Genomic DNA, 2,819 nt, shown 5'->3' with positions numbered 1-2,819 from the left:
ACAAAACATCTTTCCACTTTTTTGCACCTTCTTTGATCTGTTTCATCAGCATTTTTGAATTTTCATCATACAAGTTCTGTACATATTTTGTTAGATTTATGTCTAAATAGTTTATTTTCTTTGGTGCAATTTTAAGTGATGTGGCATTTTTATTTAGATATCTATAAGCTAATTGTTAGTGTATATGAATGCAATTGATTTGTGTAAGTGAAATTGGAAATTGTACCTTACAACCTTCCTAAGTCGTTCAAAGAAATATGTGTGTATTTCTTCAGATCTTCTATGTTGACTATCTTATCTGCAAATAGAAGTGGCTTTATTTCCTCCTTTTTTTAAGAGTTTCTTTCTTTTCTTTCTTTCTTTCTTTCTTTCTTTCTTTCTTTCTTTCTTTCTTTCTTTCTTTCTTTCTTTCTTTTGCTTTATTTGACAGGTAGAGTTATAGACAGTGAGAGAGAGAGAGAGACAGAGAGAAAGGTCTTCCTTCCGTTGGTTCACCCCCCAAATGGCTGCCAAGGCCGAAGCTGTGCCGATCCGAAGCCAGCAGCCGGGTGCTTCCTCCTGGTCTCCCATGCGGGAATGGGAGCCAAGCACTTGGGCCATTCTCCACTGCCCTCCCGGGCCACAGCAGAGAGCTGGACTGGAAGAGGAGCAGCCGGGACTAGAACCTGGCACCCATATGGGATGCCAGTGCTGCAGGCGGAGGATTAAGCAAGTGAGCCAAGGTGCCGGTCCAATATTTCCTCCTTCCAATATGTGTGCTTTTCCTTATTACAGTGAATAACATTTCTAATACTATGTTGAATAAAAGAGGGAAGAGGTAAGATGTTAGGAAGAAAGCATTTTGTTTTTCACCTTGTTATGCAGAGACTTTTTTTTTCTTTTTAAAATACTTTTTAAATTGAGAAAATTCCCTGCTGTTCCTAACTTGTTGAGGTTTTTTTTTTTTTTTTTTTTTTTTTTTTTTTTTTTTTTTTTTGACAGGCAGAGTTAGACAGAGAGAGAGAGAGACAGAGAGAAAGACAGAAAGGTCTTTCCTCCGTTGGTTCACCCCCAAAATGGCCGCCACAGTTGGCGTGCTGTGCTGATCCAAAACCAGGAGCCAGGTGCTTCCTCCTGGTCTCCCATGCAGGCGCAGGGCCCAAGCACCTGGGTCATCCTCCACTGCCTTCCTGGCCACAGCCGAGAGCTGGACTGGAAGAGGAACAACCAGGACAGAATCCAGCGCCCCGACCAGGACTAGAACCCGGTGTGCCTGCGCCTCAGGCAGAGGATTAGTCTAGTAAGCCTTGGCGCCGGCCGAGGGTTTTCTTTTTTTAATCATAACTGGGTATTGGATTTTTGTCAAATGTTTTGCTCATGTCAATATATTTATTTATTTATTTATTTATTTATTTAATTTATTTTTTTATTTATTTTTTTATTTATTTTTTTATTTTTTTAAACTTTTATTTAATGCATATAATTTTCCAAAGTATGACTTATGGATTACAATGGCTTCCCCCCCATACCGTCCCTCCCACCCACAACCCTCCCCTTTCCCACTCCCTCTCCATTCACATCAAGATTCATTTTCGATTATCTTAATATACAGAAGATCAGCTTAGTATACATTAAGTATGGATTTCAACAGTTTGCTCCCACACAGAAACATAAAGTGAAAAATAATAGATGATTTTTTTTTAAATGATGATGAAATCAGAGCAGACCTATTGTCATGTTTAATCCCAGTGAGAGTCAAGTTGGGAATTAATAATTTCTTTTTTTTTTTTTTTTTTTTTTTTTTTTTTTTTTTTTTACAGAGGATCAGTTTAGTATGATTAAGTAAGGATTTCAACAGTTTGTACCCCCATAGAAACACAAAGTGAAATATATTGTTTGAGTACTCGTTATAGCATTAAATCTCAATGTACAGCACATTAAGGATAGAGATCCTACATGAGGAGTAAGTGCACAGTGACTCCTGTTGTTGACTTTACCAATTGACACTCCTGTTGATGGCATCAGTAATCTCCCTATGCTCCAGTCATGAGTTTCCAAGGCTATGGAAGCCCTCTGAGTTCTCCGACTCTTATCTTGTTTAGACAAGGTCATAGTCAAAGTGGAGGTTCTCTCCTCCCTTCAGAGAAAGGTACCTCCTTCTTTGATGCCCTGTTCTTTCCACTGGGATCTCACTCGCAGAGATCTTTTGCCAGAGTGTCTTGGCTTTCCATGCCTGAAATACTCTCATGAGCTTTTCAGCCAGCTCCGAATGCCTTTAGGGCTGATTCTGAGGCCAGAGTGCTATTTAGGACATCTGCCATTCTATGAGTCTGCTGAGTATCTCACTTCCCATGTTGGATCACTCTCCCTTTTATTTACTCCATCAGTTAGCGTTAGCAGGTACTAGACTTGTCTATGTGCTCCCTTTGACTCCCAGTCCCTTCACCATGACCAACTGTGAACTGAAATTGATCACCTGGAACAGTGAGATGGCATTGGTACATGCCACCTCGATGGGATTGAATTGGAATCCCCTGGTATGCTTCCAACTCCACCACTTGGGGCAAGTCAGCCTGAGCATGTCCCAAATTATACATCTCTTCCCTCTCCCATTCCCACCACCATGTTCAACAGGGATCACATTTCAGTTAATTTTCAATACTTAAGAATAACTGTGCATCAATTACAGATCTAAACCAGTCATATTAAGTAGAACAGATAAAAAAACTACTAAGAGGGATAATGTATTAAGTTGTTCATTAACAGTCAGGGCTATGCTGATCAAGCCACCATTTCCCATAGTGTCCACCTCACTCCAACAGGTTTCCCTCTTGGTGTTC

The sequence above is a fragment of the Oryctolagus cuniculus genome, chromosome 5 (assembly GCF_964237555.1).
Source record: "Oryctolagus cuniculus chromosome 5, mOryCun1.1, whole genome shotgun sequence".
NCBI lineage: Eukaryota > Metazoa > Chordata > Mammalia > Lagomorpha > Leporidae > Oryctolagus > Oryctolagus cuniculus.
This window is presented reverse-complemented; position numbering follows the sequence as displayed.